Source organism: Cryptotermes secundus, unplaced genomic scaffold (genome assembly GCF_002891405.2).
Source record: "Cryptotermes secundus unplaced genomic scaffold, Csec_1.0 scaffold146, whole genome shotgun sequence".
Taxonomy (NCBI): domain Eukaryota; kingdom Metazoa; phylum Arthropoda; class Insecta; order Blattodea; family Kalotermitidae; genus Cryptotermes; species Cryptotermes secundus.
This window is the reverse complement of record NW_019733838.1, coordinates 1804363-1820438: the sequence shown is the minus strand read 5'-3', so window position 1 is coordinate 1820438 and position 16076 is coordinate 1804363. Positions and strand designations below refer to the sequence as shown.

The 16076-nt window shown below is 41.7% G+C and overlaps 1 long non-coding RNA gene across 1 annotated transcript in view; it reads right to left on the bottom strand.

Annotated features, from left to right (window-relative positions):
* LOC111868209 overlaps window positions 1-16076 on the bottom strand; it is a 388079-nt gene that overhangs the window by 281590 nt on the left and 90413 nt on the right. The window lies entirely within an intron of this gene.

The following is a 16076-nucleotide window of genomic DNA, read 5'->3' as shown; positions in this document are numbered from 1 at the left end:
GTTCTCCTCGAGTTTCGTACATTACTTAAACTGATTAGAAAATAAAATATATTTAAACGAAATGTATTGTATGATGTAATAATTTATATTCAAAATGGTCTGAGACAGTCAGAATTTATCGCTATTTATTTACTAATTTGTTTAGAATGGACCATTATGAAGGCCAAATTATGTAAATTTCAATTAATGTTCGATGGAAGGAACTGGTTTCTGGCCTAAGCTGCTGTTAATTTATTAGGCTTAAAATGTATACCGTATAGAGTTTCAGTTCAGAATGTCCTATCACTTGTTAAAATGAAAAGACGCAATATAGAAAAAAAGAAAACTTCATCTTATATTTTGTATGTTTGTGAACACTATAAGAGTGTCTCAGTTTGAGGGAATAAATTTACTGAGTGTTTGAGAAGAGATTATTAAGGAGAAAGTCTGGGAGTAAGAGACAGAACACAATTACATTGCGAGCAATACCATAATTTGTACTCCTCATGTATTCAGATGTTATTATTGGACAGAATGAAGAGGGGTTCAGAAAGGGAGGGGCACATTCAAATTTTAGTCGTAGTACCCGAAAAGAAGAGGTCGTTTTGGAGACCAAAGATAATATTAAAATTACTTTTTGAAAAATACGTGTAAGCGTGTAGGTTCTGTTGAACTGACTCAATATGAGGTAGAGTGAACTGTTCAGGACAACATTATAATGGGGGTTCAGATTCCATAGGGGCGGGATTACCTTAACTAGACGGGTGGCTTTTAGCTTCAAAAGGAAGATTCGGTCCCGGGGAGTTTGGTTTAATAAATCTGCTTTCTTTATATCATTCTCTCTCCCTTTCGTCTTTGGTTCCTTCCGCTCTTCGTTATTTTTTCTTCCATTTTTCCTTCCTTTCTTATATGGATAAAATAATCTGTCAGTACTTGGAGACTCCGGCTTACCTGTTCTCCATTATTCGTTCACTGAAAGTCGACAGTACAACAAGAACCGAGGTTTAACAGACCACTTATTTATATGTTTGGCCGCGCCATAGCTCAAGCGGTTAGTCGCTGGCTTCCCATCACGGCGGCCTGGGTCTGGTCAAGTGGGATTTGTGGTGGACAAAGTGGCGTTTGGGGCAGGTTTTCTCCGAGTACTTCGGCTTCCCCTGCCAATCTTCATTCCACCAATTGCTCCACAATCAGCCTCACCTATCATCTGGGGCTGGTACAATAGGCCAGAAGTGGCCGCAGTACAAGGGACTTAGTCCCACCCCGCTAGCAATAAAAAAATACTCACATGTTTCATGTACTGAGATAGTGGCCGCCCCCGTGGTCTAGTTGTCAGAGTTCCTGGCTATTCGATTCCCGGAGCTACCAGATTTTTCTGAGAAATGGTAGGTCTAGAGCGGTGTTCACTAAGACTCGTGAGGTTAATTGAGGAGCTACTTGAATGGAAAAGTAGCGGCTCCGGTCTAGAAAAATGAGATTAATGGCCGTGGAGGATTCGTTGCGCTGACCACGCGACACCCCTCTATCCGCTAAGGTTGGCACTAACTTTGCCGAGAAGCGGCGGTCCCTCGGTCGGTAGATTTCGCTTACGGACTAAAGCCAAGGAATTTGTTTTGTTTGTACTGGGATAGTTATATTTTTAATTAAGGATACTTTCCCTGGTATTGCTAACCACGTGCCTCATAAAATGAAAGGTATTTATGTGCGAAGTTGTATGTAATACTAATGTGCAGCAGGCCCTGAATGTGGCACCCTTAGCCTTCCAAAGGAGCAGGTTTCCGAATTCGGTTTTTATTAACTACTCTTACCTTCCTGTGTCTTTCCGTCCGTACGTCAAGAGATTGTGATGCAGACATACAGACAGAAACGAATCAGTTCTCGTCGATGTTTCGTATGTACGCCCTATCACTGCAAATCATTCCGTTTGGATGCGGGAGATCTGCAGACTCCTCAGGAGTTTTAGTGCTAGTACTCTTCGGCACTTATGGTGACATTTCCGAGGTATTTATTAAGGTTAGTGGAAATGCGCCATCGAAAAGCAACGGATGTTCTCTTATAAACTTTCTTTTTTCCTCCCCTTCTTTCCCCCTGTCTGTTTACCGTCCATACATGTGAAATTGTGCATATGTCGAGACAGTCCGAAGATTAACGCAGTGTGTCTACGTCATACCTGAGTATGTAACACACATTGTCAATCATAAACGATCTTCTATTATTTACTAAGTTTATTTTCTTAACTGTAAACGGTAATGTAGTTGATTGAGGCACTATACCACAAGGAAGAAGGTCGCGGGTTCGAGTCTTGATAATGTGAATTTTTTCAATTGACCAAATCCTTTCAGACGCATTATGACCCCGGAGTCGACTGAGCCTCTAACAGAAATGAATACATCGAATCTTCCGGGGTAGGGGTAAAGGGCGGCCGGCACGTAAGGCTAAGCTTACCGCCATCTGTGAGCCGATTGTCTAGAGAAAATGTGGGACCCTCGACGTCTCACAAATCTATGGGCCTCCACGGCCTGTTACAGGGATATCTTTACCTATTTTATTTTGGTAACTGATTAGAACGTGGGCGAGAAAGCGAAAATCTGTGTTGGCAGTGAATGATAAAGCACTGTATATATAGATCTAAAACAATACTTTCACATGTAGGGGTTGTTGCATAGCCTATAAGAGGGTTTTGGGTTGCATTGTTGGATTCATTGCACCTTATACATTCACATAGTTCGGGATTACAGGCAATATAGCGCTATCACTATTATGTACACTTTCCAGCTCATCGCTGCGCACGCACTAGTCTTCACTAGTCGTATCCCGGCAACGGATTTATAACAGTCTCACTGTAACTTCTCACGTTTGAAATTTTCTTGGGACAATCTAATTTCATTTTTGACGGCTGTGACTGATGGCGGACGCCATTTCTTCCAGCGATAGTCTCAAACACCAAACTAATTCGTATAAGAAAGACCAGTATTTTAAGACATGTGCGCAGCATGAAAATAACTGGTATTTGTTTTTGTTCTTTTATATTTCTCTAGTGAAATGTTGCATATCTGTCGCTACTCAGTATCGAGTTAAGACATTTAAAAGACGTGAAGATAGCCCCAGTCTTCATGAACCTCCAAGCCCATTTTGTGTCTAGCATCTTTGAAGCTTGTCTGTCTATTCGTCTCGCCGTACAGAGTAAAGACGCAATCTGCACTAACTGTATGTGACCCAGGGGACGAAGTTGGGATTGTAGGTTGCTGTCGTTCATTTGAACTGTCCGTCCGTCCGTGTGTAAGCACATCTAGTCAAGCCTGACTTTAGAGTCACCTGAATGAGCTCTGTATGAAGGAAACTTTGCCAATTTGTTGAGGCCATTCCGTCTTCTCTGCTACGTTCCAGCTTCGAGAAGGATGTGCACTTCACGCCAGTCCGCAGTTAATGTCAGCCAGACTTGGGATATAGGGCAATCAGTGACTTGTTTTATGTAAGGAGAGAACAAGTTTCTATCCTAACAATTTCAAGTCGAGGGAAATTTGGTTTTCGCACTAAAACTCCTCCTGTCTTCTCTTTACGAAGTTCCTCTCCGTTTCCAACACACGTAGGAGGAAAAACGCCTGGTGACGATGCTAGGTAATATCACTAGAGTTTGAAAATTCAGATCTGTTTTCATCCCTTCTTATTCTTTGTTCGTTATTAGTAACAAAATATAGACCGCCTCTGTGGTCTAGTGGTCAGAGTTCCTGACTACAGATCTAAGAGGTCCGGGTTCGATTCAAGGCGCTACCAGATTTTCTGGTAGTGGGTCTGGAACGGGGTTCACTCAGCCTCGTGAGGATAACTGAGGAGCTATTTCATGGGAACGGCGGCTCTGGTCTAGAAAACCGAAATTAACGGCCGTGGGGATTCGTTGCACTGACCACGCGTTACCATCTATCCGCAAAAGTTGGCACTAAAATTCTCCGACAAGCGGCGGTCGCTCGGTCGGTATGTTTCGCTCGCGGACTAAAGGCCAGGGATTTTTTGTTTGTTTTTGTCTGTAGTAAGAAATTATATTTACCTCTGCGTGTCTGTGTGTCTATTGTTCTCCCAAACAAAGTTCGGACTAACTAATGGGTTTTCATAAAATTTTGAATTAACATCATGCCATTGAAGGCTATCCAGTAATTGGAATGTAGAATCCTCAACAATCTAATAATACAAACAGGCGTACCATGCGATTTCTACGATGAAGAAAACATTATCACCATTTAATATAGATACTGAAATGTTACGTGGTAACAGCAATTGTATGAATATTAAATTTTCTTTGGCTACCGTGCAAAATTCAGGCCTGGGGATATATTTAGCTTTCGCTTGGTGCCGGAATTTGGCTGCAGTTAAACGTATGATATTTTATACGACAAATTTCCTCCAATATATTCCCCACGCTACAAGCGAAGATAAAATGCAGAATTCTAAGGCCATATCTTAAAAATTTAAGTCAGTTCTCTAGGATGAACAATAGGTTTACCGAAATATAATTCTTGTGCCGCTTCACAGGAAGTGCTTCAGATGAACGAAAAGCAAGGATGATATTTCCGTGCATCCGTCCGTATTGGCCCCATTTTATATGAAGCTGAAATCAAATTTATCAAACTTTAAGTTTTTATGTAATTACTTACTTACTCATGGAGCTGAGATCTTCTTGAGGAAGAAATTGCCAGCTTCTTATGGAACCCGAATGTTCATTACCGAGTTCACAAGAGCCCTCCACTGGTCCCTATCCTGAGCCAGATCAATCCAATCCATACCATCCTCTCCTATCTCCATAAGATTCATTTTAATATTGTCCACCCATATAAGCCTTGATCTTCCCAGTGGTCTCTTTCCTTCTGACTTTCCCACCAATATCCTACATGCACTCCTCTTCTCCCCCATTCGTGCTGCATGTTAAATATTTATACATGTCTAAAAAATGATCAGACTTGCAGAGCATAGTATGTATATAAACTACCTTGAGCTGTGACACATCACATCCGAAGGTTCTTTCGATGGAATTCCTTACTTAAAGTCACAGAATGAGCCCTGTCTCTCTGCAGTCTCCTCTACATATCTGTAATGTGGAAGTTCTGTCACTGTGGGATTCCGTCTGAAGTACCAGCAGTAAATGAATATGGAAGCCAAAAATGTACGCATTTGCAAAACGAGAGCACAACAGAAGTGAGCTTCTTTCGGAAGACTCCATTACCGGAAAGTTAACCCCCAGATGGTAGAAGACACGTCCTGAAAGGAGGGGGCTGTAAATCAGTCATGTTGGCCAGCAGAAACAAACTGCCGTCATCAGAAAAGAAGTGTGTTCTCATCAGACAGTGTATGCAATGGGACACACATAAACTGTATATTTTTAGTTTCAAATTTTCTTTGTTTAGAGAGATATTACTTCAACTAAAGAAGACATCTATTAGAATAAATGTCATAATCAGGGCGAGGATTTTGATGACCTGAAAATATTTAACAAAATTACCTATAAAATGACAGAAAAAAATCTAGAAAAATAACCTAAAATATGACCCAAAAATGTAATATGCAGGGCCCGAATTTTGATGACCTGAAAATATTAAAAAATGACCAAAAAATCCAGAAAAAATGACCTAAATGAGAAAAGAAAGAACAGTTCGCTTCCATGTTATTCATATTTAAGAAATTATATGAAGAAAAATTCCCTAAAATGGCCAAAAATGACAAGAAATATCCTTAAAGTCCAAACTTTTACCAAAATATTACCCCAAAAATGAAAAAAATGACCTTAAACCTAAAAATGTCAAAAAATGACAAAAATTATCTATGAAATTTACATTTCTGTAACTAGCAGCTCATATCCGAGATTTATATATTTAAGAGCATCGCATAGGATACAAGGAAACAAAGATGATATGTCATCAAAATCCGGGTCCTGCATAATCGAATATAGTGAAAACTTTCGTCTCCAAACAAACCAGTCGTTTTAAGAAACGCCTCGTTTTCCATGAACTCTGAAGAAAAAAAAGACAGAAAATTCCAGAGCGAATATCAGTGTTTAGTTTCAGTTGGTATGTAATCTTCCCTTACTGATTGGCCAACTGTACTTAATTTGAGCATGAATAACTTCGAACGATTTGCGAAACATCAAACATTTTCATAATTACAACAACCACCCCTGTTACTGCCTTTCTAATGTTCCCTTTATAGCAGCTGAAATTTACGCGTATGACTGCAGCCTGATAATATAAGAGCGAAATTTGAATGCTCGCTTCTAATATAAAGAAGCACAATTTTCAGTTTCCTCGTTAAAAAAAAACTGAGGTGCCTCTAAAATTCGAGTAATTATTTACCAGCTTGGAAACCGTCCTGGAAAGAATCTAATGTACACACATTCGGAGTGAGTCATCAAGCCACACGAACGCAAATAGCAATAAATTACCACCATAGACGATACTAAACACGAAGACAGTGCAACAGAAAATGTCTGCAAACATGTAAGAGTTCGGGACCCAAAAATGCATGGATGACATGGAAGTTATTGGAAAACTGGCTTGGATGTGTATGGGAACATGGACCTAGTGCGTTTTCAGAGCCACGGAGTATGCTTACAATGAATGCTGGTCAGTTATAGTTCGCAGTATCATGAGAAGTCATTACAACCAACTGATGTGTCATTTCCCAAACCATTGCAACCTCTTGTATCGAAACACTATGATGCCTGGATCAATAACGAGAATCATATATCGACACCCATTGGCAATTCTCCAAGTATACTTAGAATGAACAAGTCAAGGAGGGTGAGATGGGCAGGACATGTAGCACGAATGGAGGAGAGGAGAAATATTTATAGGATATTGATGGAGAATCCAGAAAGAAGGAAACCACTGGGAAGACCAAGGCATAGGTGGGTGGACAATGTTAAAATGGATCTCAAAGAGATAGGATGGGATGAACTGGACTAATCTGGCTCAGGATAGGGATCGCTTGATGGTTATGTGGACACGGTAAAGAACCTTAGAGTTCCCTAAAATGCTGGGAAGTTCTCGAGTAGCTGCAGGATTGGCGGCTTCTCAAGAAAGGCTCAGCTCCATGAGTGAGCGTCAATAGTGGAGTGGATACCAGAAGCTGGGAAAGAAGTGTCAAGCGGTATCATTCGAAAACCGTTATAAAGTGCTGCTTGTGTAATGTTGGAGATGGAACGCGAGGTGACGTTCTTTGGGAGGACAGTGAACCAAGTGACGAGGGTGCATCATCTTCAGAAAATTAAAGTGCAGCTGAAGAACAAATGGACAAATTTTCTTATTAAATAAAAATGATAAAAAGGAATATGCATGTCGTGAAAATTATAATTCTAAATTTCATATTGGTATATTTTCCATTATTTTTCACTTTAAATAAATCTTTTATATTTTGTTATTTTAACTGATGTGTTCCAAATAAACTCATTGCAATAAATACATCTCTACAATTTTTCCTAAAACCCTCGTTTAAAAAATTGGATGCGACTTAAATTCGAAGGCGCCTTATAGTCGAAGTGATACAGTAAATAACAATTTTCATGATACTAAATTGAATGAATGACAGTCCTGTCATCATATCATCAGCTTAATCGGAGCAAGGAGCAAACCACCTTTCTGATTACCTGCTGTAAGATCTGTGCTAACACGAGGTCGAGGTTTATAATGGTAGCGCGAGAATTCCAGTCTGTGTTCTACTTAAGATCCGGCCGCTACTTGCAACTTTTCTGCTTCAAAACACGAACCTAACTTCTATTTCAGATGAGGCCACTTTCAACGTTTCTTTGCTATGGGACCTACGTATCTGTCTGACATGTGGCCGCCATTTGCAAGTATTATGCTAGGTGGCCTATGTTTCAGATCCATCCATATTTACAGTTTCACTGTCAGGAATCATACGCAGTTGCTACTTCAGATCAGACAACTAATTACAGTTTCTATGACCTATATGCCAAATATATTTAGGAGATATGAAATGCACTTTATATTGCGGCGTATAGACCCGTTGCTAAGAGGTCAGCCTGTAAACATCAGCCGTTGCTAGGTAATACCCGCACGCAACAATAGAGGAGTTTTCAAGATACGTGACGCGTACAACCGTTGTTATGTAGCGCCCGTAGCATACGCATGATTTCGGTGACGTCAAACAACAATAGAAGAGGTAATGCAGGCGGTGTTTTCTGTAAGTCCGTCCGAGGCTATGTGACTTGACAGATCGTGTTTTCTAAGGGAGTGTGTACAGGAGTTCAGTTGAGGTTTCAGCTGTGGAGTTTTAATCAACGGATAACGGAAGCTAAGATTCGTCACCAGGAAACCTCCAATGAATACATGGCAGAAAAATAGCCATTGTGGTGAGATGTTACCAAGTAAGGACTAGTGAAAATAAATTGAGAAGACTTAGTGTGAAGTGATTTTTAGTGTGGGAATCTGCAATAATATAATAATTATTTGTAGTTATGACCTGAAGATGGTCAATTAATCTATTCACCAATCCAAACCCCGTCTATAATTATTAATACACGGGACAATATGTTGGCAGAATATAATTAATTTCCTAAGATTCTGCAACAAGACCTAATCTTACAAGTTCTTCATCAAAGAGAGATCGTCGCTTTGAGGATGGAAACATGGGAGGGCTTGTTTAATACAGAGGATCAGCCCCATGAATTCTGCAACATCGTGAGAACTGTTGAATGTCAGGCCAGTGCACTGCTGGAAGGAGGAAGGGAGGACGAGCAGAGAGGAACTTGGCAAGGAAAGATGGAGATGGGACCCAGGATGGAGAATCATAATAATTAAAGAGTCGCCGTGTCTGGTCCTAGCTATTCCAAGTAATAAAGCAATTACAAACGTAGCAAGATGAACGGGCGACTTGCTATGTCAACCCGAGTCGTTAAGTCTCTCCCTCGCTTGGTCGAACTCTCTGAGGCAAAGTCCATATACGGACGACGACAACAGCGGCGTAGATGGGAATCCGGAAGGAAAAGGATCGTAAATAAGTGGGATTAGTATCGCATGTCTCAGAGATGTGCTCAGACACAAGAAATTGCAGCTATAGGGCTAGACACACAACAAGGCAATTGGTGGGTATTTGTGTCTATCGTCACACGAAGCAATATTAGCGCTATCCATGACATTTTAGGCTACAGATCCAGAGGTCCGGGTTCGATTCCCGACGCTATCAGATTTTCTGAGAAGTAGTGGGTCTGGAACGGTCTCCACTCAGCCTCGTGAGGATAATTGAGCTATTTCAAGGAAACAGTGGCACCGGTCTAGAATACCGAAATTAACGGCCGTGGGGATTCGTTGCGCTGAACACGCGACACCCTCTATCCGCCAAATTTGGCACTAACTTCGCCGACAAGCAGCAGTCGATCGGTCGGTATAGTTCGCTTGCGGACTACAAGCCACGGAGTTTGTTTTGTTTTTGTTTGAGATTTGAAGTTTTCACTACGGCAAGCTGACTTTTGACAGAAGCAGACATTGAGACGCGAAGATAGAGAGACCAGACGAAATAGCAGCGTACGTCATCACACCGACTGATTCCAAACAACTCAACCGTTTCGTAGGAGAACGAAATAGAAATGAGAACCAAGTCATAACCAAAACAATAATCCGCAAATTGCCACGTTATATAACATCATGATTGCAAAGATAAACATTAATATGTAACAACACATAAGACGTTTAAACACGACGTAACAATATCTTAACTCAGCGTATAAGGTCTTTTTATAATTTTAAAACTTTGTAATTTATTTTGATATAATTTATATTTTATATTATTGTATGGACATCTGAAGACAAAGATTTTATTCCAGTTGAATGCGTATATAGGAGCAGCAGTGGATTTAATCTTGACAAAGTGTTGAAAATATGATGCATTAGCAATAATAGTAATACTGTGACACATACACTCAAGTGCCAAAAGTCATGGGATAGCAGAATGTAAATTTATTTTTAAGTGGCACCACTGTCCCTTGACGGCTTGGGAATTACCAGAGCAGTATCAGTTGTGAGGTGTTCTCTCGTGAGTCAGGTTGAACACCGGCCAGTCTGCTCATGGCAAGCCGACGTGAATTATCGGAGTTTGAACGGGTCCTGATAGTGGGTGCCAGGCGGATGGGACATTCCACAACGATGGGATATTCCAGCAGGACAATGCACCGTGTCATCAGGCCGGAGTTGTCCAGAATTGGTTCGAGGAGCATTCTGGAGAGTTCCGACGAATGGTGTGGCCACCACGTTCGCCCGACATGAACCGAATCGAGCATTTATGGGACGTGGTGGAGAGGTCCATTCGCACCCAAAATCCTGCGCCTACAAATACCAGGGAGCTGTGCCCATACGGCATGGCTTAACATCTCTCCAGAGGTCTTCCGTCCACTTGTGGCATCGATGGCACGTCGAGTTGCTGCACTTCGCCGGGCTAGACGGTGTATATAGCCATATAGAATTCAATTCAATAGATTAAGAATAAGTTATTTGTGTATATTTGCCTGATGATGGTGTTTCGTAAGCCGAAACGTGTAGCAAGATACCATTGAAATCAATGAACCCCTTATACACAGGTGATGTGAATGAGATTTTAAGAGTTATGTTGTGACAAACAAACAATTACCATGCTGTGGCCTTACTGGTTACATGACTGAATAGTATGATAGGTCGATACCGCCATTTCGGAGAAATATCTTACTTCATTCTTCAGGGTATCTCTGAAGATGGAGGCAGTGTGTTCCTTATAAGAGGTTGGCACCAACCTACCAGACTACATGCTATGGCAGAACCCGAGAAAACAACATGAAATACTTGTATCCATACCTGTAACGTGGCATTAATTGGTGTTTAGTCGAAATTTGTTTGTTTATGACGTATGTATGGTGGATATATAGAGCGAAGTCTCATACCGCTGCATATGATACTCGGTGGAAGCGACATTTCGCCATTTAGACTGTTTTGTGTAGCTATACTTGACAAAAAATCCGTGGCCTGTAGTCCGCAAGCGAACTATACCGACCGAGCGACCGCCGTTTGTCGGCGAAGTTAGTACCAACTTTAGCGGATAGAGAGTGTCACGTGGTCAGCACAACGAAACCCCACGGCCGTTAATTTCGGTTTTCTAGACCGGAGCCGCTATTTCCTTGAAATAGCTCCTCAATTATCCTCACGAGGCTGAGTCTGACCACTAGACCAAAGACGAAATTGATTGCATTTTATGCAAAAATGGTTTTTACACAAAAGGCAAGAGAAAAATAACGTTCAAATAATATTTCGATTCCTAGCATTAAGTACAAATTAGACACCTGAACAACTCCAAGAGTCACATGTTCGGCGCTATTAGAGCTCATGCATATTAAGCTTTCAAATATGGTTCTAAGATTATAAATCTAGCGCCTGTAGGTCTACTTGAATTTTTTTTTCTTTAGCACTACAGACCCAGTGGGCCTAGGCCTACCTCCATGAACTTCTCCGTTTACTTCGGTTTTTCTAGATCTTACACATTCGGTAGGACTCCTTGGGCGGGTGATCAGCTCGTCGAAAGGCCTTTACCTCTATACAAACACAGAAAAACGAACACACACAAACTAAACTTCCATGCCCTGAGTGGGATTCAAACCCACGATCCCGGTTTCCAAGCGAGCGAAGACAGTACAATGCCCTACTTGAAATTAGCGCTTAGAATTAGACATGGCAGCAACTTCCAACGACTTTTCTTTGAATATTTATATGGAGAGAAATAATTCAGACAAACTGAACAACAAGAATTTACAGGTATGTTCTAAAGGCATTCCGAGTAATAAGGCTGGTGTTCTAAATGAGATGTTGTGTTCGTACCGCGTAGAACTCACCGCTCATGTGGCACATTTATGCAGTCCCCAAGGATTACAAGTTTTAATATCGATAAAGCGAACGGATACGTCTCGACGACTGGAGTTCGATTGCCGGAACGAATGGGGATTTTCCACTTCGCCACGGTGTCAAGATTTGTTTTGTGCAGTGAAGTACAGAGGGGGCTGGAGAAGAAGGGAGGTGTGAGCTACATGGCTCTGTCTGCTGCCGATGTCCAGAACGCGTGCTTCAATCCCCCCCTTATGAATGGGGCGCGCTTAGCGTAGTTGGTTGAAACACTATGCTACAAGCCGGAAGGTCGCGGATTCAAATCCCGATGGGGTCATTGGATTTTCCAATTGACCTAATCTTTCCAGACGCACTATGGCCCTTGTTTCTGCTCAGCCTCTAACAGAAATGAGTACCAGGAATCTTTCTGGGGGTTAAAGGGCGGACAGCGCATAAGGCTGACAACCTTGCCGCCATCTGTGAGCCGATCGTCTAGAGAAAATATGCGAGGCTCGACGTCTCACAATCCTATGGGCCTTCATGGCCTGTTACAGGGATACGTTTTACCTTTCTCACATATATGGATGGAGCATATTATAATTGATCTTAAAAATATATATCTACGACGTGTCTGGCTTCATCTGACACGGGATGGGGACCTGTAACGTGCTTTGTGAGCATGGTAATGGATGATCGGTCTCGATAAGTGGCTCGGTAGAGTGAGTGCTACCTTGCATCTTAATCGGGATATCCGGGGATCACATCTCGGTCCTGACTGAGGTGTTTGGTGGATTTCCTCAGTCATTACAACCAAATTCCGAGCTATTCTTCTAAACAGGTCACAACAACTTCACTCCACATCCCTTCAGTTAATTATTCACTTATCATTATAAAATTCGATGCTGTATAATATGAGCTAATTACAATGTCGTTAAAGACGGGAATTTCGTGACATGCTAAGCGACTATTGGCTTCTCTTGGACTTCACTACATACGGCTTCTTCTATCTATCTATCTATCTATCTATCTATCTATCTATCTATCTATCTATCTATCTATCTATCTATCTATCTATCTATCTATCTATCTATCTATCGCTCTACAGCCCTTTGTTGGATCTTGGCCTCTATTTCAGTGTCTTCATCTTTCACGCAGTCAGTAGGACTTCCTAGGACGGGGGATCAGCCCGTCACAACGCCGCTACCTGCACACAGGACAGTACAAACAGAGAATAAACACACACAGATATCGATGCTTCAAGTGGCATTCGAACCCACGACTGCAGTGTTTGAGCGAGCGAAAACAGTCCACGCCTCAAACCGCACGGCCACTCTGACCGGCTTGCGGCTTCTTCAGTTCACATACTTCACAGACAGAACAGAACAACAGCGAGTAAAACAAAACCAGTTCGCGTGCCATCTGTTCTGTGTGCTGGCTTGGCAATAACACGATTTCATTCTGTTTGCTGCTTATTTTAGCTACGCTGTTTCAACTGAATCAAATGAAATCTGAACACGATTGATGGCAAGTTCGTAAGCAAGTACCGTATTTGGAAGAATGTGGCCTTTGTCAAAGCATTACCGCTGCATTTACAGCCAGAGCCAATAGGAAACTTCGTAGAACGTCAGTCAGGATAGCCTGCAACCCGGCAGAGATTTAGTCCATATCCTATTGAATACAAGTTTGCAACGTCACCACAACACTTCACTGCTACAGTCTCTGCTGTAAAACAATANTTAATATTTAAGTTTTCTTGCTTTTTAGCAATATTTATATTCTTAACATAATTAAATCTGACCACCTCTGTGGTCTAGTGGTCAGAGTTCCTGGCTACAGATCCAGAGGTCCCGGGTTCGATTCCCAACGTTACTACATTTTCTGAGATGTAATGTGGCTGGAACGGGGTCCACTCAGCCTCGTGAGGATAATGGAGGAACTATTTCAAGGAAACAGCGGCTCCGGTTTAGAAAATTGAGATGAACGGCTGTGAGGAAACGTTGCGCTGTCAACGTGACACCCTCTATCCGTTAAAGTTGGAACTAACTTCGCCGAAAAGCGGTGGTAGCTCGGTCGGTATAGTTCGCTTACAGACTAGAGGCCACGGAGTTTTTTCGGAGTATAGTAAAATCTATCAGGTTAAAATAGACTATACTATAGCTAGAATCGTTAATAAGAAGCAAATATCTCCGCTAGTAAATTTACAGATTTCCACGTAGCACTGTGTTTATAATATTTCCTCGTTGCGAAATAGCAGGTTTGAACTGAGATGTGCGAAATTATAAAATGGAATGGAAATAAACGGATCCCACGTCAAATTGCAGGCTCTGGGTGACAAATATCTGAATATATCCCCAAGTTCGGATATCAGTAAAGTTGAATAAACCATTCGCCGACGGCACGGGTGTAAATATTTGATTTTCAATCAAGCATTAATTTTGGTGGATTTGAGGTTATCACAGCGGTGACTATTAAGAGTCTTTTGGACTATAATTGCCTTTCAGTTCGGGAAAGGCCGATGTTTCGGAGGAACAAATCGCCTTCATATTCAGGGTAAAGGTTAAAACAAAAGGGAAACCAACAGAAGCAGAGTTTTGCTGCTGACGACTCAACTTACTGGTTGCTACTGTTGGTTTCCCTTTTGTTTTAACCTTTACCCTGAATATGAAGGCGATTTGTTCCTCCGAAACATCCGTATTTCTCCGCGCTAAACGGAGATAAAACCCACAAGTCCACAATCTTCGTACATTCACTAGTCAAGCAACTACATACTAGATATATGTTATATGCTGTATGGAAGGAAATACTATTAATAATTCTGGCTCTGACGATGTTGCAGGGATATTTCCCTTATAAAAATAGTGGCCTCGGACGGTTAAGGAGGAACATAGTAACAGATAACATTAATTTGAAAATTATGATTATTGCTATAAAATGCGTGACGTTTTAGGAGGATGAAATGCTAAAGGGGAATCCCAGCCAGACGAAGAAAGTCATAACTCATAGAGTTGCCGCCACTTGATCCGGCGCTGCAGTCACACCATTGTGTGTACTGCTCTTTGGACTGTGGGACCGCAGGTCCTGGCACAGGCGCAGTCCATATTCAGACTGCAGCAGCGCGGGATCTTGTCTCATATCCTTTGTAACATTACAACTTTGTAACTTTACGTTAAAACATACACACAGTTACTGATATTCCTTATTTAAGAACCTGACAATACTAGATGGTCGTGACCTACAATAATGGTCTCTTAACTGAATGACTGGATTTATTGACTCCTTATTTTACAATTACTCTTATTCACAAACAATTTACAATAAGTAAGTTTTGAGGTGTTAACGGCGATGACTATGAAGAAAGACGTCTTCAGGGATCTGGCGCCGTGTATTCTTGGTTTTAACCGACGTTTCAGAGGAACATATCGCCTCCATCTACAGGGCATATTCATGAGTCATAAGGGGAGATCATGTCTGGTCAACAGGTCACAGGTTTTAGGTTTGACATTACGTAATGCTGCTATTGCTCTCTATATTCGCAACGCAATTCAACTGCCCTGAAGATGGAGGCGCTATGTTCCTCCGAAACGTCGGCTAAAACCGAGAATACACGGCGCCAGATCCCAGAAGACGACTTTCTTCAATTTACAATAACTCACAAGACGTCTTCTAAGTCTGTTTTCACTACTCTTTGCTTCGTTACAGGTCTGAACAATGGTTATTCCTCTGAAAAGTTTCCCTATCCGTTTCCTGGCAACGGATTTTAATAGCAGAACTATAAATGTAACAATCCAGATATCGATGTACTACTGCACACATAAAGTCTTCATCTCACACGCTAAGTCTTCACTGACTGACTTCTAATTCTTCTTCTACTATGAACTTGCCGTGGCTATCTCCTACCTACAGTCGCACTGGTCCAGTTCTCTCATCCGGTCTCTGTACTTCTCCTCTCCATGACGGCTTCATGTCCTTGATTCACGGCTTCTCAGCTACGACTGATTACGACTGACTCCTCGTCAAAGTCCAAGTCACATTGCTACTGACAGTGAGCCAGTCAGTAAGTCTTGGTGTCGAGTCCTATCTGGGGCTTACAACCAGATATTTATTACTGTTTAACAGTTACGGATCTGTCTTTTGTATATGCTGCTGGTTCTTGCCAGCACAGTCTTTCTCGCGTTTGAGTCCCTTGGGTCTCGCGACCATATTTTACTCTCTCAGATTTGAGACTTCCTTTTTCGTCGCCTCCTACTACTCGCG